The 24956-nt window shown below is 36.3% G+C and overlaps 2 long non-coding RNA genes across 4 annotated transcripts in view; both read right to left on the bottom strand.

Annotated features, from left to right (window-relative positions):
• Positions 1-24956, bottom strand: part of LOC137644412 (uncharacterized) — a 296106-nt gene that overhangs the window by 142127 nt on the left and 129023 nt on the right. The gene's annotated exons all lie outside the window — the stretch shown is intronic.
• LOC137644407 (uncharacterized) lies at positions 5251-6163 on the bottom strand. Its single transcript, XR_011045153.1, has 2 exons — positions 5888-6163; positions 5251-5441 (listed from the first exon to the last, which is right to left on the bottom strand). It is a non-coding gene; the product is annotated as an uncharacterized lncRNA (long non-coding RNA).

Raw genomic sequence — 24956 nt, 5'->3', positions numbered from 1 at the left:
TTCACATTCTGTTCCCTTAATGCGCCAAGTTCAGAAATGGGTTTCTTATTAGCGTAACATATGCATTGTTTAATTACATGAGAAAATTCCAGAAAATCTAGAATATTATTATGGATTGCTCCCTGTATTAACTTTCTTACCAGACCAACTCCGGACTCTATGATACCTCCAATACCACGATTCAGAGAACCACGAGGATACTGTGAAAATTCAGTGACATCGACACCCCTCTGACTGAAGAATTCCTGCACCTCACTTGCTTTCAGACATTCCTCAATCCATGTGAATGCACCACCAAGATTTGAGCCAGAATCTGAAAATACTTTGTTAGGCAAACCATAGTTGTAAACATGATTTTGAAAAGCCAATAAAAATCCTTTAGAATCAGCTGAAGTCACTATTTCAACATTAATCATGTGAGACCAAATACATTTAAAAATTACCCCATAGGTTTTAACTTTGTCACTTCCATACCTTGTGAAATATGGTCCAAAGTAATCAATGAAACATACAGAAAAAAACCTCTTTATGGGATTCACATTCCACTCTCTATAGTCATTAGCATTAACTTTAACTGGTCTACTATTAAAACGTTTACAGTGGTAACATTCATTCACAACCTTCTTAACTGTTGAAAATCCCTTGAGCAAAAAAAATGCCGGTTTCAATTTATGTAGCACATAGTAAGTACTCGAGTGATTAAACTTCATGTGAGTGTCCATTATCAGTATTCTACCGAAATCGCTATTATTACTAATGAGTATTGGAGTTCTCGACATCATACCTTTAGACATCTTTCCCATTTTACATTTTACTCTAAGAATACCATCAGTGTCACAAAATACATTCATTCTACTAACTAGCTCAGGAATACACTTTTTTGCTTTCCGTTTTGAAGTGAAAAAATCTTGTAAATCTGGAAAGCAATTCTGTTGATCAAGCTTTAGCAAATCATTACTGCATTTTTTGTAGCTTGCATCTAATAAGGCAATTGACTGCTGGCTCTTAGAATTTATTCTTAATCTTAATTTGTTTATGAAAAGCTTAACTTTCATTAGTACTTTAATTGCTTTGTCAAGTGAAGAATACTTAGTTAAATCAACAACTGTACCAACTGACATATCTTCAACACTTGCCTTATTTACAACCAGCTTCGGTATATCCACATCATTAATCATGCCTGGATTAGGAATTACAAGCCATTCTAGTAAATTTAAATCTTCCCGTAACATCTTGGGTCCGGTCAAGTAACAAGAGTTTCTTAACTTTGAGAAGGATACTAATCTAGTCGTGAAATCTGCAGCATTTTCATTTGATCCTACGTGAGCTAACTTCACCGAGTGTGTAGACTTACAGAGGTCGACAATATTTGCGATTCTATTATTTACATATACACTTCTCTTTTGAAGCTTTGTTCTCAAGTTCTCATAATCAGCTAGCCAACTTAAGGCAATCGTAGAATCTGAAAACAACATTATGTCATTAACTGCAATAGGCACAATACAAGAAGTGAGCATTTTATACAGATCAAAAGCCCTTTGCAATGCATACTCTACTGCAGTGAGTTCGAGTACAGGCATAGTTCGCCCTTTCAGATTTTTATTCAGAATCTTATTATGGGCAGATACGAAGGATACCAACTTTGAATCTCTCTCCTGCAAGTAAATAACACATCCAATAAAGTTTTTACTCGCATCACTCATTACAATTATATCAAAATTAGACTTTCTGCTACCCATATATCTTGGTATCTCTAGCCTTTCACCATTATTGAATTGTGAAGCTATGTTTCTCCATTCATTTAGCTGAGCACCATGAAGAGAAGTATCCCATTTATCTACATAATCAGACTGTAATTGCCTGAGGAAGATCTTACATCTGTTTAAAACAGGCAAGTTAGTATTATTCAAATCAAATATACTCATTACTGAACTCAAAATCTGCCTAAGAGTATTGGCTTCAACATTTAATTTAACACATGTGGCCTTTAGTATATCATTATATCTGTCCCAGCACATGCCAAGAATTTTAACCTCTTGTGGAGTCTCTGTGCCAACTTTACAGTCAATGTCACGCTGAAATTGAGAATAATTAGTAACATACTGCTGCAATGGAAATTTATGCTGCTCAAATATTGTACTGGCTTCCCTGTGAACCATTTCAACTTCATCTTCATGTGCACAACCAATTAGAAAATTATCAACATAACTGCCTTGGAAGATTCTTTTTTTCAATTCCTGAATTTCTTCAGTATCACCATCTGTCTCCAATATTAGCATTTTATAAAGACAGCACTGCAACAGATATGGAGAAACAGACATCCCAAATATTACTCGCTTTGAGCGATACACAACTGGTGTAAAATCTCTAGATTCAACATCCTTAAACCAATAAAAGAGAAATTTTGAGGAATTCTCATCATCAATGGCCAATCTATGAAAGGCTTTTGAAATATCAAATCCAAGTATAAACTTGTCAAACCTCATCATGGTCAATGCATCACTTATTTTAAAATTCTTGTAATAACCTGGGTGAATACATTGATTCAGACTAATGCCTTTACTGCCATCATGTCTTTTTTCTGCAAGATTCGCCATGTAAATAACTCTTACTTTCGTAGTATCTCTTTCTTCTTTAATTACAGGACTGTGGCTAATGAAGAAATATTTTGGAAATTTCCTTTTATATTCTTCAAAATCTTCAACTTTTTCAATGATTCCCAAATCAATTTGTGACTGGAAAACTTCATCAATTCGCTTTAGAACATTACTGTTCATGTATTTCTTCTTCAGACTGCACAGAACCTTGAAAGCAAGTCTCTCATTTGATCCAAGAAGATCTTTATATCTAGTCAACCAAGGAATTGGTACGACATAAAATTTTTCAGAATCTCTGTAAATGTTGCATAAAATAAAATCTGTCACTTCTTGCTCAGTTTCATTAGTAACACATTCAATAGAATCCTCCTCTTCCATATTTATGAATATCTTACAATCATGACCCAACTGAGAATAATCCGCAACCTCTGCTATATCTGGCAGGCTTTCAAAATTATATATTCCATCAAGTGTTGGCACTTCATAGTCAAATCCATCAGAATCAATCTCCATAGTGCCAATGTATGAAGTAGTAGATTTTGTTTCTTCAGAAATCTTCCTATGAGACATCAAAGATGTATCTACTGCATCGGAAAGATTCTTTATCCAGTCAGAAATAGAACCAATTAATATTAGTTTATCATTAATTCTGTAAAAAGAAGCCAGTCTGTCTTTTTGACCTAGTACTCCACTCTCCATGCTCATCACACAATGCCAATCCTTTGCACCTATCAGTAGCTTTATATCATCAATGTCATGAATTCTGTTTACACCATTGAATTTATCATAAGCAACCTCTTTACCATTCTGCCTTAGCAGTTCTATTAATTTATACATATGAGGAGCTTTCATCTGAATTTTAATCTTAGGAATACAAATACAAGTAATTTCATAACTTACATCACCAATCTTAAAAGGAAAACTCACTGACTTGGTACAAATCTTTTGATTAGTATTAATGCCCTTGATAATCAAATGTATCTTAGGATCTACTACCTTCAAGTTCAAAAAATCTGCTAAACTTTCCTCAATAAAGGAATTCTGGCTACCCGAATCCAAAACTGTATCCACTTTAACACTATCATATTCAGTCGTCACTGTTAGTAATGGTAATAAAGAATCAACAATATCCAAATGACTAGATGCTGTAACAGTTGATGGTATTTCATTAACACTCTCGACAACATTAACCACCTTTGTGGTAGTTTGCTTACTATTACTAGAATCTGTTGGCTTTGAACTACACAAAAAACTCCAGTGTTTACCCTTTTTGCATTTGAAGCATACACCTGACGTCTGAAATCTGCACTCATTACTATTATGACCTGGTTTTAAGCATTTAAAGCACTTGTGCAATTCTTTCAATCGCTTTATTTTATCAGATACTTGCAAGTACTTTGTACAACTGGCAATTTTGTGATCTTTAGCATTACAAAGCATACATAAACTCCTGGTTAAACTAGTATTCAAACTAGTAGCCAACACTGCGGTTTTACATGGACTTTCTTTACTAATGTTTAATTGAGCGTTATACCTGCTGCAAGCTTCCAAAAATTTACCAGTGACCTCATCTAAAGTAGGATGAGACTTATTTGTGATCGCAACTATGATATCTTGAAATTTAGTAGGCAATGAAGACCACACAAAATAAAGCATAACAGTGTCCAAATCAATAGCATTTTCTATCACTGCATCAATCAGCTTCTTAATATGAGCATAAAAAATATATGGATCATCCTTGCCCCAAACAAACCTCAAGTCAGTTAACTCTTTAATGAGGACAAACTTCTGAGGCATTTCATCAGCAAATGCTGCGATCAAAGTTTGTTTAGCCTGACCAAAAGTTTGCTGGGACACCTTTATAGAACTAATCATAGCCTTTGCTCTACTATGACATTGCTGCTCAAGTAAATTATACCTCTCGACTTCATTTAAATTATACGGAGCAGTCAAGTGTTCAAAAACTTCAAAAAATCGCTTACATGTAAATTTATCTTCCTTAGAATCTGCATAATACCGAGGCAAATTCAACTTGGGCAAATCAATTTTAGTTCTGCAAGAAGTTTTATTATCAATCTGTACGGAGAGATTATCAAGTCGAGATTGCATTTTGTTTGACAGTAATTTAATTTTACGATGATATTCCTCACATTCAGAATCCTGCCTATCCAAATCCTCCTGCGGAACTAAGGAGTCCAGTCTAACATTAGTCAAAATCAAATCATCCAAGGACTGCAATCTTTGACTGTACTCACTCAGAAAACTCAATTCTGTTTGCAATTCCGCTTTATCTAAAGAATCAACAGTATTACACAATTTATTATATAATACACTAACCTTACGGCGTATAGTAGTACGTTCACGCTTTTCCGATTCCGTCATCTTTAACTAACAGACAATACACCTCAAATAAATCAACTTTCAAATGAAAAACTAATACGTACAACGCGAGAGGGAGGGGGACCCGGACACCGCCCAACTAGAAACGACCAACATTCCACACCAGTGCTTAAAAATATTAATCCAAAAGTTCGAAGGACCAAGCGGAAAAATGGGGGGTGGTCTACATGTAAATATAAAATCAATATGTAATGACCACGATCATATCATTAAACCTTGCATTTTTAAGTGAAAAGGTAGAGATGGAAAAAAATGCATTTTAAATATTTAATAAATTTAAATTTAAATGGTTACACATTTACGAATACATAATTTAAAATTATATAAATTTCACTGTAGCAGCTGGTGGTGGAATGACGTAAACGAGTCTTCGAAATGCACTATTATAAGAGATTTTAAGGTTCACAACTGCGAGGGCTTAACCTTCTTCCTTTCACTCATCCGCTAAAAAATACAAAGTAGAGGAGAATCAACCACGGGAAAAATCAGAACAATAAATACAACACTAACAAAAATTGACTAAAATAAATCAACAAAAATTCAACACTAATCAAAATATCAATTACTGTAATCGCCTGACTAAAATCTACAATTTTCATATAAATCAAAATCTTGAAATAAACGAATCACCGAAAACAGCAATTAACTAATCACGAAATCACTCACGTAAATATTTGCTCAAATCACCACTAAATCACAACAGCTCTCAAATTATCAGTAAGACAACTAGCAAATTTAACGAGTTGTCAAATACTTAAATTTATAGACTGCATAGAAATCACAGGTTCAATCTAGTAAGAATTTAATTAAAATACTTTAAATTATTCTCAAAAACACTGGCATATAGAATATGTAACGCAAGAACAAGCATTAAAGCCCCTTATGCTTACCCTGTTGCGATATCAGTTCTGGCGAGTGTGGAAAAAATCATTTAACAGACGATCATCGTTAAGCAGCGTCCGGATCCCATCCTCGATGAATTAGTGTGCAATTATTTCCATGGTAGAGGAAAAATCCATAATAGTTAATCCAGCGTGTGTATACATCCTAAAATCCACTTGAATAATGGAAGAGAGGGAAAGAGAGCTCCTCCTCACTCCCGTGTAAGGTTGCTGAAGACTGGTGCTGTGTGAAAAAACTTCACAACGACGTTAACGGCAGGCAGATATAACTGGATATAATTACTGTATAGTAGTTACTATCTAAAAGCAAAGGGGCAATTAGCGACACTTCTGTATGCCAAATGTATCAATACTTAAATATTCAAATTAATAATTTGAAGTTTTTTCAATACATGGGTTACAAGTCTAGATTTTGAGAGGTAGCTGTAAAGCATCACAATGTACACTGCATTGGAAAAGCAATGACAGCCCCAGAGATCAACACCCAACCTATTACAACAAAGGGACCGTATAGTTCATTGAAAGAAGGATATTTAGGCAGCTTACGTCGATTTTTTGACCAGATGAGACAGATCTAACAAAAGTGTGACTTCTTTCCTAGCTATCTACATCCAAAATACTTTCAATTTTTGCAAGGCCCCAAGTGCACAGGTCATACTGACAGCATGTACGCAGCAAAATGCAATTTTTGAGGTTTCGCACTCCGAGAATAGGAGAATATCATCGTTAGACGGAAATAATGAAATAGTATGAGGCAACTTGGAACTCTCAAAAATTGACATAAGCTGCCTAGCTATCTGGTGGTAGATTTATGATGCACAATGGTTATTGTACATTTCTGTATTGAAAAGGTGACTCTGAGGATACTCCTAAAGGCATAGTTTACATGAGTACTTTTATATGTATGTTTCAATGTTGGAATGAAAACGCGACATGGACTAGAGTGCATGCGTGATCTGCCATCAAAAAACCAGGGTGGACCTCAAGTGCCCATTGGATGGGCCAGGCACTGGAAACAAAAACGTGTCAAACAAGACTTTCTTGACTAACGTTTGTGCATTCCGCAAAATAGACAGATTACCACAAAAACTGTGCTTCGATGAAGGCGTCACCATTGAAGACTTTATGGCACATCGGGCAAAGTGGCACAAATCCTGTTGCAGAAAATTTGCCTAAGACAAATTACACTGAACTGAACGAAAAAGAGAACCGACTTTAGATGATCGAGGCTCTGCCACTGATGAGAAGCGCCGAAAAGACCGACAAATTCTGCCAAAATTCTCATGCATTTTCTGCGGCAAAGAGGATGGCCATCTGCATGAATTCAGAACTCTGAATGCAGATGCGAATATCAGGTGGATGGTCACCGATTTTCAAGACACAGCTCTGCTTGCAAAGTTTTCTGGCGGTGACCTAACTGCCACTGAAGCAAAATACCCCCTGACCTGCCTGACTGAGCTACGAAATCACCATGGGTCCAAGAATACTAGGCAGTTTCAAGAATCCAGTGAATCTTAAAATGAGGAGCAAGAAAAATAAGGCTAGAACCTTTATTGAGCTCACCACTTCCATCGAAAATTTTGGAGGACGGTATCTTCAATTTCAAACTTGTGGAACTTTGAAAATTGTATGAAAAGCGTCTTCAAGACCTTGGTCTTCAAAAGGAAATAAACAAAGAGTCGATTCAAGGAAAAGATCCAGCAGTACTTCCCTCAAGCCCAAGAACAAAGTGATGGAAAACACACTGTTCTTATTTTTCCAGAGGGAATGCAGCAAATGTTGAAAGAGGCTATGAATTGTTACCATGAAGGAGATGCTGCCATTCTTGCAAAAGCTGCAAAAATAGTTCGTAACGAAATCTCCCAGTGAACTGGATTTCACTTTGATGTGTCGTTTCCGGCCTCCTGTCAAGAACCATCTGTTCTATCGACACTGAAGATGCATGTTGCGATGCTCCTAAATGGACCAAATGTAAAACAACAGGACTCAAATGGCTCACAAGCATGTCTGACCATTTCTCAGACCATCCTTTTCAACTTCAAAAAGAAAGGTCTGGCAGCAGGAAAATCTCGTCATTCAATGAACTATGAACCACCACTGCCTCTGTATATCGGACTCGACATTCACACCCGCTTGAGGTCCAAGAAGATAGTCACAAAGCTCCATTCTTCAATTGCCCAACACCAAAGGAAAAATTGAAACAAGCTGGCAAAATAGCAACCTTTAAGCCTGGTGTCAGTCTTTTTTTCACAGCTATACATTGTGTCTCAAGACAGGAAAACAGATGTGGGTACCTTTTTCCAACACGAAAACAACCCATACCAACTATCTCTTTCAGACAGGAAAACTGCTCTAGGGCAAAAAGTCAGACTTGCTGAAGTGCCTGATACAAGCACCTGATACAGATACTCCAGGTTCACTTGAGACACAAGACCTTGATGATTACACTGATCTGGCAGCTTGTCTTCAGCAGGTGGCAGAGGCGGAAAGCTCAGTCGGAGAACTAGAAGCTGTGGAGCTTGATACCGGTCTACTTTCTTCCATTGAACTGACACCAGCATCAGAGCAGCTTGACCTCCAGAGTACTCTCGACGCAAAGATTCTGGATGGCACTGCCGTTTTACACTTCCTCCCTACTGCTGGACTCTCAACGTTTGAAGATTATGGCAATGATGTTTTCCTACCATACATCAGACACCAATTGGAAGGTGCTGACAGAGTGGATGTGGTGTGGGACACATATCACAGGAGCAGTATTAAAGAGAGTGCACAAGAGAAGAGAGGCAAAGGAATCAGGAGAAAAGTTGCTGGTCCAAACAAGATCCCTGGAAAATGGCAAAGTTTCTCAAGGACTCAGACAACTAACAAGAACTCTTTGCATTCCTGTCAGAGAAAGTTGCCACAGCTCAGTTCCCTGATGGAAAAGAAGTTGTCATTACATCAGGCCATAACGTTCTTATCAGAGGAATGGATCACAGCATGCCAGACAATGATCACGAGGAAGCAGACACAAAGATACTGCTGCATCTGCAAAAATGCACTGTAGACTGGCTCCTGTGCTTGCTTTGTTTGCAATGTGGACACTGACGTCATCGTCATCATCACTGGAAAGTTCCGCAAGCTTCAAGCAATGAGTCCAGCAGCAGAGATTTGGATGCTTTCGGCACAGGAAAGAATTTCACGTACTTTCACATTAATGTCATTGCTCTAGCCCTTGAAGAAGAAAATTCTACAGCCCTCCCCACTTTCCACAGCTTCACCGGTTGCGACACGGTCTCTCTCTTTTTTGACAAAGGAAAACTGTCTGCATGGGCTGCATGGAAATGTTTTCCTGCCATAACAGAGGCTCTCGGGTTCATTGCAGAAAATCCTTTCGTTGCCATGGAGGTGAACAGCCACCCCTTCAAATTGCTGGAACGCTTCACAGTTGTCCTGTATGACAAAACCAGCCAACTGAGCTCTGTTGATGAGGCCCCCAGAGAATTTAAAGGTTTAAATACCGGTCATGAATGACCCAGGCAAGGAATGGTGACAATACCCTAGGGACTGACCATATTGATCAGAGCCCAAGCCCCTTTTCCACCCACCCAATCTATGACCAGGAGGGCCTGGCAATGTCTGCTAATGACTCAACATGAAGGCCTGTAGGTTCCCTCAAAACCGACATCCTTAGCTCACAAACGTGGTAAGGTTGCAGACACTTCAAGGAACTATCGAGTATGAGCGAGACGAACTCCAGTCCGGCAAATCGCCATGCAGGTACGTTTCCAATAGGCCACCACCATCCGAAATTTATTCAAAGGTTTACTTGGATTATAAATGCGGCAATATTGTGGGTTCAGCATTTGACATTTGGGATGCAGCAACCAGCGAATTCGTTTTCATGTTAAATAGCATTAAGTCAAGATTTAGAAATGTTCATATCAGACCCATGAAGGCCAAGATGTTGCATTTTATAATTACGAAAGCTATAATGGGATTAGAAAATATTGGCGTCACCGTACTATGCATTACAACTGACAATAATGCCATCAATGGAAAAGCAATGTCATATTTTGTTAACCCTCCAAAGTTATTTATAGTTTACGAGCACCATAAAAAAATATGAAACTCGTTTGTTTGATTCTGTTCATTTGCTAAAATACACCAGGAATAATTGCGATGCACAAAAAGATAGAGAAAAAAATATCTAAAATATTTCTTACGGAGGTGAGTACTTTGAAAAAACAATTGAAATTAATCATGCTCTTAATACATTAAAGACACTTCACTCTTTAGAATGTTCTTTTTTAAGTCATTCTTACAATTTGACAAAAAACATAGTGGTTATCAAGTCTTGAAAAACAAAATGTACACCTTATATTAAAGATTTTTATTCAATATATAATGGAAGCGCGATTTTCATAGTGCATATATGGTACACTATGAATGTAAAATTTAAGTTTAAGAGTAAACGGCTACATAATCAATATGCAATATGATGCCGGAGTATTTTATGAGTTTCTCGTCAAATATTTATGTACGATTATAAGTCTGGAATGGAAACAAGTCAACTAAGAGAAATTTGCCACAAGAAATGGTTACGCCTTTGAAACAGAACACATGCAGTTATAGAGCTTACAATATACTGTCCTTCTAAACTGAAAATAGATTAGTTTCCCAATGGCTAATTCTAAACTGAGAATCTCTGGAAGAAAGGTTTGGCTAGTACTGTCAACTGTCGGGTGGCCATTATAACATACCAGTGCGTCAGATTTTATAATTCAAGAAAATACTAAGAACATCTATTTTCTGATGCACTTAACCTCTTAATGGCAAGCCTGTTAATTTAGCTGAATATATATTTTTTTTTAAAGGGAAGAAATTAATTATGATGAGCGCGTAAATATCGGGGACTTTGATTTGAATATAGAGCAAATGGGAAGTACTTCCAGTTATAGTCAGGTGGTTACTGCTGTCTCTCTGTTGACAAGAAAATAATGTTTATTTTGCAACCGATTCCTCAAACTTATAGTTATATAAATGGTGTCAGCAGAAATTCTCTACTACGCCCAAGTGCGATAACCGTGAACGTTATCATGTATAATTATGTAATTTCAAGTAAAATTACTGAAATTAAAATCTTTTTAGGGGCAATGAATCGCGAAATATTGCTTGGGCATAGACAATGAAAGCATTTACGGACAATGACAAGTGTATTTCCCACTGATGTATGTGATGCAGATTATAGCACAGAAAAATGCTTGTTTGGGCATCAACAAATTAACTATTGAAAAATTCTTGGAGGAAAGAAAACTCATTTGTCCAAGGTAGAAATGAAGGGAAAAACAAGCTGAAAACTAACTCCCAATGGCCGTTAATCGATTTTCTTCAACAATGGTACTTTTATAATCATGATTATCATTATTTTCATTACTCTCTTCAGTAATAACACTATGATTAAGTTTCTCATTTGTAAATTTTTTTACTGAACCATTTTCCTTTTCCTGTATTGATTACCAAAAATATAGGAAAACCTCAAACATTCCATGGTCAAAATGATGTTAACAAAAAGTAAGTTATTAAAAATTAGAAAGGCAATGATAAGATGACAACATTAACGTTTGGCTTTCCTTGTCCATATGGGAAACAAACAGTAGCGAAGGTCGCTCACAGCTGCGATCATGACCTTGAGCTGCTTATGCCACAATACAGTGACCAGACCTCTTCTATAGGTGGCCGTGGATCATGACCTCAAACTACCTACGTCAGTCCAAGTGACCAGTCATCCTCTATTAGTGGCCGTGGGTCATGACCTCAAGCTGCTTACGTCATAGTCCAGTGACCAAGCCTCATCTATTAGTAACCGTAGGTCATGACCTAAAGCTGCTTACGTCATAGTCCAGTGACCAAGTCTCATCTATAAGTGGCCGTGGGTCATGACCTCAAGCTGCCTACGTCACAGTCCAGTGACCAGGCCTCCTCTATAAGTGGCCCGGGGTCATGACCTCAAACTGCCTACGTCACAGTCCTGTGAACAGGCCTACTCTTATAGGTGGTTGCTGTCGACCTCATTAATAATGGCACCGTGAAAGTGCTGAGTAAATAGTTGGCGGAATATGCCTTGAGATACTGTGCAGCTTTAAGAAATATCATTATCATATTCAAGATATAGGTTTAAAATCTCCAAACATGTAAAATCAAAATTCCAAATCTATTTTTTTTCAGATTTTTTCTTATTAATTCCGGAGTTTATCCCTCTTTTGTTATCATTGTTGAATATCATTGGAGTTTTTCCCATTTTTGGGTCAGACGAAGGCCATAAGCTATGCATACGAAGCCTTAACAAAAATTACGAGAACGATAACACGATCCGTTAATTTATTGTGACTTCAAAGAAAGTAAACCCGGGAGAAGTACATTCTAAAATTTTCAGTTCGATGAAATATGACGAAAACTTATGCTAATGGATCTTTCTTCTTTAATGACACCAACCACGTCTTTAAAAAGACCACAGAATGACGGTCTGGAGCCCTACCTAATACCCTTCAGCTTTTGAAAGTATAAAAAAAACAGAGCAGAGCAGAGCAGAGAGAGAGAGAGAGAGAGAGAGAGAGAGAGAGAGAGAGAGAGAGAGAGAGAGAGAGAGAGTGAGTCATGGTGTTAATCCATGAGTACAAATCCATAAGTCAGTCCAGTTCGAATGAACAATGAATTAGTTCCAAATTTTAGCAATCTTGCATCGAAACGAGCAGTTACTGATCGTAAATATATCGAGAAGAATAAGAATTTCCCCTGTAGTGTCTGGCTATATATATATATATATATATATATATATATATATATATATATTATATATATATATATATATATATATATATGTGTGTGTGTATATACATAGTATATACTGTATCTATATATATATATATATATATATATATATATATATATATATATATATATATATATATATATAAACACACATACACACTTATAGTCCCGTTCAACGGCATAGCCAGATGTATAATTACTGTCTCTCCCCATCCCTTAAGTAGGGGGAGAGGCAGTACTCAAACTGCTGGGGGAGAGCGCTGAATGGGAAGGGTTAAATGTGTATGTGCCTATCTACCTAAATATTAGGCCGTCATTTTTGAAGGGTCGCATACACTGGTAAATATAGAAATAATATCAGTAACAACAAGAATTTTCATCATTAAGTGTACAGTACGGCAAGATTCCAATTTATTTGTACGGCAAGATTCCAATTTATTTCACGTTTTAAAATTATATAAATAAAATGTATATAACCAATGTCAAAAAATAAATAAAACTGCTCGTTGGATTTGAACAAACCCCTCTTGACCAACGTTCTGAAAACCCGGTCTTTTGGATACTTCCACCATATGAACATAGATTTCTCTTTTTGGGAACCTCAAGTCCACATCACGTGGTGGTGGTAACGTAGGCCTTGCAGTGCATCGTGGGCAGAGCCCCATCACGGCTCAAGGTTAAATTTAGGCCCTAACTTTAGGCCTACGAAACCCCTTTCATAGTTCTCGTTGTGGTTGCACGTTCTGGCTTCGTGGTTATAATTTCCACACGAAGTTTTATTTTTTCAATACACACACAGATATATATATATATATATATATATATATATATATATATATATATATATATATATATATATATATATATATACATACATATATATATATATATATATATATATATATATATATATATATATATATATATATATATATATACACACACACATATATATATATATATATATATATATATATATATATATATATATATATATATATATATACACATATGTACACATATACATATCTACATAAACATATATGCATACAGTATATATATATATATATATATATATATATATATATATATATATATATATATATATACATACTGTAAATATACATACATATACACACACACACACACACATATATATATATATATATATATATATATATATATATATATATATATATATATATATATAATGTGTGCGCGCGTCTTTCGTTTAAAGTGACTAAACTAATTCATATCTATTTTTTTCGAAATGTTGCAAAATAATTAACATTTTTTTAATCTATGACAAATTGTGCAGTACGATTTCTTCTAATGAAAAAGAAGTCTCTTAGGACATCTATCATATGGCGTAGGCCTTGTATGTCATTCCACATTTGCATATCTGTACTTAATGGTACAACTATTATCATTAACTCTTCCTATGCCTACTGACGCAAAGGGCCTCGGTTAGATTTCGCCAGTCGTCTCTATCTTGAGCTTTTAAATCAATACTTCTCCATACATCATCTACTTCTCGCTCCATAGTCCCCAGCCATGTAGGCCTTGGCTTTCCATCTTTTCTAGTGCCTTTTGGAGCCCAGCTAAATGTTTGGTGAACTAATAATCTCTCTTGTGGAGCATGCCCAAACTATCTTCGTCTTGACGGCCTTAAATTAGGAGCATCTCGTAAAGGATACGTTATTTACCACCCTTGTGTGATATTTTGAGTCTTCATTTGCATAGCATTTAAAATATCTGTTAAAAAATCAGAAACCTTGACACACTTGAAGTCGTGCGTTCCTAAATACAAACATTTTACACTGGTCTGCATCTTAAGAGCTTAACTTGTTATATACATCATGGAACGAGTTTTGACTGAAGTTTAAAATCTACACTTATTAAAAATCATTTGCTAGATTTGAGTGGCTGTATAGAGTTATGGGTCGTTCGGTTAAGTAAAATAATAAGCAAATGTTTCTGGTTTAAATGTCATGACCGCAAGCGAACAGCAACATATTCAATTTTTACCTATTTTCTTGCTAGATCACCTTCACTATTTTATCAAGAAAATCCGTGGAAAATATTTTAAACAAATCATGTTATATTTGTGTCATGTTTTACAACGATAGCAGCATTATTAGCAAGTTTTTACCAATCTCTGTACAAAATCATTATGATAAAACGACTAATTTTCGTAGTGCTCTTTATCATTAGATCCGATTTCTGACTAAAAGAAGTATACATACATACATACATACATACAGTACATGCATACATACACACATATGTCTATATACATATAAATAATAGACACACACACACACACACACACATATATATATATATATATATATATATATATATATATATATATATATATATATATATATATATATATATACACACACACACAATTTTCCCTTGTGAAATGTAGGCAAAAACAAGATGCCAATCAAATTATATACATAAATTTTCCCTTGAGAAAAGTTGGCAAAAACAAGATGCCAATCAAATTGTGCAAAAACCTCAACACTGAAGTATTATGATTGCTAGGACTTCTAACTATGAATGTAGCAAGCGCTATAATAACCAGGTGTACGAAATTAACCAATATTAACGCGTCCCTTTATAAACCATTTAATCATCAATTGATTAGTCTACCATAAATAATCACCTACTCTGATAGTCAAATGCCATAGTCATTACGCACCTGTTTAAACAAACAATGGATATCAAGAAGCAGAAGTCCAACCATTTGCTGGTCCCTAAACATCTGTTTATATTACCAGCTTCTTCAACAGCAAATTAAACATATTTGGATACTTACCACCTAATCAATAACCAACAACTTCAACAACCATATAGTAAACAACCTATAACCAAAGGCTTACAGAACAGCATTTAAATGTTCAAACAAGCAATATTTAAGGGAACCAGATCAGAATACCCGTTATGAGTAACACATCTCGCTGGATAAATTTGTACACGATGAACTCTTGTTTGCTTTATTTATTCTTTTTTTTTTTTTGTCTGATATTAAAATTAACATGCAGACTAAACGTGTGTCAACCAATGAATAGATAATTAGAATTTCCTTTGATCCAATTGGGTAAGCAAGCTCTAAGGATAAAAAGAAATTAGACCATTTGCTTAAAAATTCTTTTTAGGATTTAAATCTACCATTTTAATGACCTTTTTTCCTTTTTTGTAACTGATATTGAGAGAGCAATTCCAGTTACTTAATTTTCACAGAGTATTTTATATATCATGGCAATTTAAAAAAAAAAAGAAAAAAAAATCAAAACTCGTATGTAACATCAATCATTCCATATAAATTGTGACTATTGGGCATTCTTTTCACATTCCCAATTATAGAAGATTTTCTTTTTTATAGAAGAGTATTATAATTTTTTTCTTTAATTTGAAAAGTCTAGCATACACCATCGAAGACAGTCGCTCATGCTAATGAACCCAACGACATTAGATAAAACCCTTCAATCTTCTTGAGAGAGCGCTCGTGTTTCTTGAATCTTTTGATTTTTCTGTCAATTAAAGGGTTTGACATTCCCTCTTGAAAGAGGTCTGTAACATATTGAAATTATTATTTCTCATTTTTCTTTCACATACATGAAACTGCATATGTCTATCTCCATCTACTCAATATTCCCAAATAAGAGATTTAGCCCAACTCTCCCCCCCCCCCCAACCAATTCCGAAAATAAACTAGAAGTTACGAAAACGTAAGTGACCGGGAAGTCGAAGTTCGAATTAAAGACGCCTATCCGAACACAGTCGTGCCAAGGTGCATTAAGCCTAAACTCTACATTATAAACAAAGGGAAAGCTGTTACCAGCCTCTCCTATGACATGAAAAGAGAAATATATAGTGAAAGGTTTGGTTCTTTGAATATTCAGAAACTGTTGAGAGAGAGAGAGAGAGAGAGAGAGAGAGAGAGAGAGAGAGAGAGAGAGAGAGAGAGAGAGAGAGAGAGAGAATAAAATGGACAAATATAAACAAAACAGATGGGGGAATGAAATAGAAATATATAAATGTATGTATATATATATATATATATATATATATATATATATATATATATATATATATATATATATATATATATATATATAATGGTGATAAAATGTAAAAAATCTTTATACAGGGATATTTTAGAGCTCTAAACCAAATGAGAGAGAGAGAGAGAGAGAGAGAGAGAGAGAGAGAGAGAGAGAGAGAGAGAGAGAGAGAGAGAGAGAGAGAGAGAGAATTTTGGCCATATGTAGCGCTAAAGGACTCTTTGTCCATAAGTTATAAGTTATTTCAAGTTCAAGTCCGAAGAAGAATAAGACTAGGAGTCCAAGCTCGGAGTTAAAAAAGACAAATGTATTATTATCATTATTATTATTATTGTTGTTGTTATTATCATTATTATTATTAAAGGGATGGAAATTTACGAAACCAATGAAGATAGTAAGATTCTAATAAAAGTAATAGCAATATGGATCTAAATGCCAACTTCAACATAAACAAAGTCAAATTCACAATTCATTAGGTACACACAAGCGATATCAACTTGAAATCAACAGGGAAAATTTACAATGTGTTTGAGGCCACATTGTGACTTAGGGTGAGAAAGAACTGATAATCATGAGGACACGCATTCCCTTTCTCTCTCATACATACATATATACATACATGCATACATATACACATACATACATACATACACAATATATATATATATATATATATATATATATATATATAAATATATATATATATATATATATATATATATATATATATATATATATATATATATATATATATATATATATAAAACTTCAAGGGAAACTGATCAACATACAACTTGCAGATAACATTAATTAAAAGCCCAGAAAAGTTCACCTCGTTACTTTTTTAATGGGTCAGGATCCAAACAGAGACAAATAAACCCTCTTGAAAACTCATCTGAATCATGATTGTCCACTATGACCCCAGGAGAGCTTATATCCCCTCTCCCGAACCCCGGGATGAACAAGTGGCGTGCTCACCCAGCTCAACTGAGGTCTCCTTCCCAGGGACCCTAGACACAGGGTAGGCTCACCTGTACACACGTCCAGACCCTCCAGGCAACTGAAACTTAATGACTAGGTCCTCAGTTTGGTCACGTACGCCATCCTCTGGCATAGGATTTATTTTTAATTCTTTCTTTCACTCTTTCTTTACGTGTGGTTTTCACTGCCGCGCCTCTGTTGCCATTCTAATGTATTTTATTCTGTAATATAAATTTCAATTCATTTCTACCATCTTCCCAAATAACTGATATACGAAAATTTCATTGTTCTTTTCATATTGTTGCAAATGAAAATTCAACTGCTGCACATATTTAGTTTTAATTTCATCAACAGTCATTAAAACTTTACTTAAATGTGTCATCATCTAGAAATTCCACGTTCTTCCCTATAAATAAGCTTTTATTTTAATCAATGTGGGCCCGTAAATCTTATTCTAAAGCGATAATCATAGCCAGTCTCCGTCACTCCTTAACTTTCTTTGGATTTCTATATATAAAAAAGGCATTAGATTAACGTTTCACTCCTTCCAGCTACCTCTATATTTGTGCTTCATCGCACCATATAAAGAAATAAATAGTAAGCAATGAATTATTACTGCTGGAAGTTTCAAGAACCCAAGATTTAAGAACCTCTATGCAGAGTATATAGCACTTGTATAGAAAAAAAAAAACATCAGTAACTGTCAAGTCCTGAGAAAAATCTTGGCTATATCACTCTGAGACCAAGATCTTATCTTACAAGATTTTATAGGTAGTATGTTGGCCAGGGCACCAGCCAACCGGTTCGATACTGCCACTGAGCTATGGGGGCCCTTTGACTAGCCATACAATAATACATTGGATCCTTCTCTCTAGTTACAGTTCACTTTCCCTTTGCCTACACATACACCGAATAGTCTGGCCTATTCTTTACAGATTCTCCTCTGTCCTCATACACCTGACAACACTTAGATTCCCGAAAAATTCTTTTTCACCCAAGGGGTTAATTACTGTACTTGAATTGTTCAATGGCTACTTTAATCTTGGTAAGGGTAGAAGAGACTCTTTAGCTATGGCACGCAGTTCTTCTAGGTCTAGGAGAAGGAAACTCCAAAATCAAACAATTTTTTCTTTAGTTTTGGGTAGTGCCATAGCCTCTGTAGCATGGTTTTCCAATGCCCTGGGTTAGAGTTCTCTTGCTTGAGGGTACAACCGGGCACACTATTCTATTTGATTTCTCTTCCTCTTTGTTCAAGTTTTTTATAGTTTATATAAGAAATACCTGTTTTGATGATGTTACTGTTCTTAAAATATATTTTCCCAGTTTCCTTTCCTCGCTGGGCTATTTTCCCTGTTGGGGCGCCTGGACTTATAGCATCATGCTTTTCCAACTAAGGTTGTAGCTTAGCAAGTAGTAGTAGTAGTAGTAGTAGTAGTAGTAGTAGTAGTAGTAGTAGTAATAATAATAATAATAATAAGCAGATCTTGTACCATACATGAACCTCGCCAAGAACAGTGCACCAGCAACATTATTATTATTATTATTATTATTATTATTATTATTATTATTATTATCATCATCATCATCACTACTTGTTAAGCTACAACCCTAGTTAGAAAAGCAGGATGCTATAAGCCCAAGGGCTCCAACAGGGAAAAATAAGCCCAGTGAGGAAAGGAAATAAGGAAATGAATAAACTATAAGAGAAGCAATGAACATTAAAATAAATCTTTCATATATGAACTAAAAATTACTAAAAACAAGAGGAAGAGAAATAAGATAAAACATTGTGCCTGGGTGTACCCTCGAGCAAGAGAACTCAACCCCCAGGCAGTGTAAGTCCATGTTACAGAGGATATGGCACAATCCAAGAATACAGAACAATAGATTGATTTTGGAGGGACCGTCTCTTAGAAGAGCTGCTTACCACAGCTAAAGCCTCTTCCCTTACCAAGAGGAAAGGAGCCAATGAACAATTACACTACATTAATTAACCCCTTGAAGAGAAAATTATTGTTTGGTAATCTCAGGGTTTTCAGGTGTATGAGGATAGATGGGAATATGAAAAGGAAAAATGAGCCGTTACCAAAGAGAGGGATCCATTATAGTACTGTCTGGCCAATCAAAGTACCCAAATAACTCTCTAGCAGTAGTATTTCGATGGGTGGCTGGTGCCCTGGCCAACCTACTGTACTGCCTATAGTTGATCCTGAATATTTAGCTATAATTTATGCTAATCCAGCTTCAAGTTTCAAAGCACTAACTTATGTAACACCCCATTCAAAGTTGTTGAAAACCTAGGTTGACCTTGTAAGCTTCCAATATTTAAGGAAATTATTATATTAATGTTATCTACTTCCCACTACCTGTTCGACCATTCTTGGAAAGTGTTCTCTTCCAGATGTATTTCTTGCAGGGTCAAATGCTCAAGCTCTATAAGAGAAAATGAACTGAAACAGGTAATTTTATGATACCACTAACTATTCATTTCAAAGGTGGACAAAACCTATCTTACACAAATATCTCCTAAACAAATCGTTGAATCAGATATTTCAGCAAACTACCTTTTAATATCCTAGCCTCATTTATGTCCGATTTATCATATTGTTATATGTGTTATGTTAAGAGTTTACTGAAGGATATTAAGCTAATTCAGTCATTATATCTAAAGTCCTTCAACAAGAGGGGCAAATGTAAGGCAGGCACTTATTCTCTCGCTTTGAAACAGTATTACCAGATCTTAGTCCAAGTCCGACGATAAATACAAGCAAGGCAGGCAGTGGACAGATGCTAGGCAGAGTACAGTCATGAATTGACAGGCAACGTGGTCCCTAGTCAGGCGCCCATTCAGTGCCTCAACTGTAACGGGCATGGACACTTCAATGGTTTGGCCTTGGTTTCCTCATTTATGATGTTGTTACGATCCCCACGAGGATCGAACCAGGTTCTTTTGAATTGATTAATTAAATTAGGATAACTTGACCACAACCCGAATTGAAAAAGGGAATATAGAAAGGAAACTCGCAAAAGAAAACAATTTTATTTACAACTAGTCAAAGATCAATGTTTTTTGATCGAGTACTTAGGAAGCACTGAACTAAACAAAGAAAATCATCTGATTAAACTACACTCCAGCAAACAGGGGAACAGTCAAGAAAGTAGACAAATAATATTTAAAAGATGTTTCTGTACTCTTCTCAGCAGCTCTTGACGGTTGACGATATTTCAGGTCTGGGCGTTTCGTGGTTGGTAATAACGACAGGGGTCAACTCGTTCTAACATCTCGGACAAGTTGTCGTAAGGCTGGTCACGTCTGCATTCAGGTCCTTACGTTCTCTCTCTTTTTCTGTGCTTCTTCTCTCTCGTTCTCTCTCTCGTCCTCTTGTTCTATTTTTCGTACTCCCCTTCTCTCGTTCTCGTTGAAGTTTACATACCCCTGTATGGGAGGGGTTAACTATGGACAATTCCATATAAGGAAATTTTCTCCTTTCTTCATCCTCATTGGTTTTCCTTAAAACCACGCCTCTTTGATTGCACCTTCCCTAACGCTCTGCTGGTGTAATCATGATCCATATGGTGCTATAATTGAAGCAAGACATGTGTTTACCTTCCGTTAATGTATATTCTTCGGCGACAACAGGCTCTCCTTGTCCTTCCATAACGCTGGCTCAATTCGGGGAGCTACGACAGACAATCGTTATGCCCAAGATCTGCTCATCTAGGCACATCTAATAAATATCTTGATCTCCATCAACGACGGTGACAGTTTCCAGTAAACACTAGCGGGACCTCCTCTCTCCGCTCTTAAGAGTAGAAAATTCACATGTTTTAACATTCTTTTCTATATTATTCTATCCACCCATGACAGATGTCATCTACAATCATGATCGTCACCTATACCACAAAATTGCTAACAGTGTCAGCCCGCCTCACATTCATACACGTGACTGTCAACGTTCAGGACAACCATGCATTACAACTCCAAACCAAGACCCTACAGCTAGGTCCCTCACTTGAGGAATTGGTTCCAGCTAGCAAGGAGGACAGCTTCAGCAATTGTTACCAGAGGGAGAATCAATCCTCAAATTATGAGGCAGTGTTTACATGAGAGAGGGCCATGTACACGTTGGCCCATGTTGGTCCAATTTGGACATGCAGACATCAACAGGCACGTCTGGATTGGTGCAGACATCATCGTAGTTGGACACACAGAGTAGCAAGGAGTTCTCTTCACTGATGAATCCAGATTCCACCACAGTCAGGATGATAGACTTTTGCATGTGTGGCGAAGATGTGGTGTTTTGGAGGCTAATTGCTAGGATGGAGGACGTCTTGTCTGATGATTTGTTGCAGGACAAGTATGTTTGACACGATCTCTTTCCATGTCTTTCGAGGCTGAGTTACTGCCAAGACATACATGCAGGATGATTCAAGACCTAGCATTGTTCTTCACATGATGATCAATCACTGTTTGCACACACTGCAACAAGATATTGCAATCGACACACCAAGGCACACTATGGACTTTCAAAGGTTCAAAGGTCAAAGGTCACTCATGAATGGCAGAGTCAAGGGACAGTGACATTACCCTAGCAAGCAGGACAATGCCCTAGAGACTGACCATATATTATATGATCAGCGCCCAAGGCCCTCTCCACCCAAGCTAGGACCAGGATGTCCAGGTAACAGCTCCTGATGACTCAACAGATATGACCTATAGGCTCCCCAAAACCCCCAAACTTAGCTCACAAGGATGGTAAGGTTGCAGACACTAAAGGCACTAATGTGTCTCAGCGTGTCTCGAACCCCTGTCTGGCAAACACCAGGCAGAGACGTTACCAATCAGTCCACAATGACCAAAGCTATATTGCTGTCACGACATGGCCTTTACTCTCTCCTGATTTGGCACCCATCAAGCATGTTTGGGATGAGATGAGGAGAAGAATTGCCTATATGGTGCTGCCCCTCAACTTGCCCCAATCAGAAGCCAATCTCCTGAGGATATGGAAACAGATCCCTAAGAATTTCGTCAAGAAGGTAATCTTTTCTGTCAGCGGGAGGTGTGGTGTGCTGCTGTTATTGATGCCAATAGTAGACATGTGCGATACTGACGTTGTCTTGCTTGTTGCTGTGTTCCTGCCAGTGTGAACATTTTATCTAACCCTGCCTGTAATAACCACGTTGCCTTGGTCATTAACTGCAGTGCAACTTTGAAGCATGTTTCATTCTCTCCTTAAACGATTTATTATCACCTCCTGGCACATAATTTTCTTGGATGCCAAAACATATTTACAAAATATCCCATTTTATTAGTGATGCATTTCTAATGGCTTTCAGTATGGTAACAACTTCTCCAAGTAGGTCCAGACCACCCGTTATATCAATAGATCATGTTAATTTTGTTGACTATGTCAGCTAACATGGACCTTCTACTATGTGTAAGTAAACATCCAGTTGTACAATACTTAGCAACGTGAATACCTTGCCTCCAAAAAATTGTACAATACTCGCTAAAAATAATTATAGCTACACAATTATAAAACATTCAAACATACTGAATAAGGCATCTTACACACGAGGACACTAGTGTCCGCCATCGGTGTCGGACACTAGTGTCCTTGCTCAAGACACCGCCTGGGGGGGGGGAAGAGGAGGGTTAAGGAGTGCGAAAAAGGGGAAATTGAGGTAGGGATGGTTACAAAAATGTTTGGGAGGGTGTTGTTACGTTAAACGACTTTAGTCCGCCTATGAAATGCATAGTTGCTTCAAATATGGTTTTCACCGCCGTAATAAAGATTTTTACTTGTTTATCTTGGAAAGAATGTTAACTGTCCTTCCCAGTAACGTAGTCGCTTTTGTACATGATACTTTGCTTTCAAAATGCCAACATCCATATTTTGCTGAACTGCTACCAGGGGTCGCCTAATTATCATCTCAGACCTCACTTACTCCATTAGCGTAAAGATAAGGAACTGTCTTCTAGCCAGTGAATGGGATGCTGACATTCGAAATTCAATAAACTCTACCATACAGTTTCAAAAGCACCACCCTTTTCTCATATGCTTATTTGTGTTTTATGGAACCTTCATATTCTTTTACGTAGTTTGTATTATACCTGAACTTTGGTCTACCTCATTTTTCAGTATGAGAATTAAAAGAACACTGACAACTAAAGACAACTTCATAACTTTTAAATACGGCAAACTACCTAACTACATTGCTATGCCAAATGATCTGTCATATAATTTCACCACGGTCTGTATCATGGACTCTAGTTTACCAAATAAACTTTTAAGGAAAGGGTTTGGTTTCCGAAAAATAAAAAAGAACTCTCTCTCTCTCTCTCTCTCTCTCTCTCTCTCTCTCTCTCTCTCTCTCTCTCTCTCTCTCTCTCTCTCTCTCTCTCTCTCTCTCTACGTTATTCAATTTCCGATTTCTAAGAAATATAAGAGAAACAGAACCCCTTGTACATCTCAAATGAAGACCACGGATCCTTTTGTTTTTAAAATAATAGATGGCATTGATTATTGTTCTAGTGTCTCGTTCAAACCTCTCTCTCTCTCTCTCTCTCTCTCTCTCTCTCTCTCTCTCTCTCTCTCTCTCTCTCTCTCTCTCTCTCTCTCTCTGCGAGTGTTTATGTGCGTTGGTGGTCGCTGATGTGAAGTTGGTTGGAAAGGATTGATAAGTGAGCATTTCCTAGAAAATAAAAAATCTACTTGTTAACCTAGGCTGTGAAATACCAATCAAGTCGACTATTGTGGCTCATATATATATATATACAATATGTATATATACAGTATGTATATATATATATATATATATATATATATATATATATATATATATATATATATATATAAAGTCTCTGTGTGTATAAGCAGTAAACTCCTATTACTATCGAATTCGCTCTGCCTCGGGATCAGAGACCCAAGAGGGAATTAACCGAGGTTCGTATCCTTGGCCGACCACCACATGGTGTTAATTCCCTCTAAGGTCTCTGATCCCGAGGCGAAGCGAATTCGATATTAGGAGGAATTTATGGCTTTAAATATATATATATATATATATTATATATATATATATATATATATATATATATATATATTATATCATATATATATATATCATATATACATACATATATATTATATCATATATATAAACATATATATATATATATATATATATAT

The sequence above is a fragment of the Palaemon carinicauda genome, chromosome 1, assembly GCF_036898095.1.
Source record: "Palaemon carinicauda isolate YSFRI2023 chromosome 1, ASM3689809v2, whole genome shotgun sequence".
Classification (NCBI taxonomy): domain Eukaryota; kingdom Metazoa; phylum Arthropoda; class Malacostraca; order Decapoda; family Palaemonidae; genus Palaemon; species Palaemon carinicauda.
Note: the sequence above shows the minus strand (reverse complement) of the source record. Positions and strands in the feature narration are given on the sequence as shown.